Source organism: Passer domesticus, chromosome Z, assembly GCF_036417665.1.
Source record: "Passer domesticus isolate bPasDom1 chromosome Z, bPasDom1.hap1, whole genome shotgun sequence".
In the NCBI taxonomy this organism is placed as follows: Eukaryota; Metazoa; Chordata; class Aves; order Passeriformes; family Passeridae; genus Passer; species Passer domesticus.
In genome coordinates, this window is record NC_087512.1 from 77,712,072 (window position 1) to 77,712,305 (window position 234).

Consider the following 234-nt stretch of genomic DNA (forward strand, 5'->3'; position numbering starts at 1 on the left):
AACAACCAAAAAAACCCAAAACAAACCAACATTATTTCTGCACTTTCCAATTTAGATTGGCATTAACCAGCATGCAAAGAAAACAAACCAGAGTAATGTTATGTAAGGAGAAACTTGGCCATCTGAACTTCCTATGATTTATTTTCTCAATTTTTTTTTTTTCCCAGAAAATCTGCAAGGACACAGGACCTGACCTTCTGTAGGAAAAGTGGAAAAGAAGGAGGGTAACCAGTG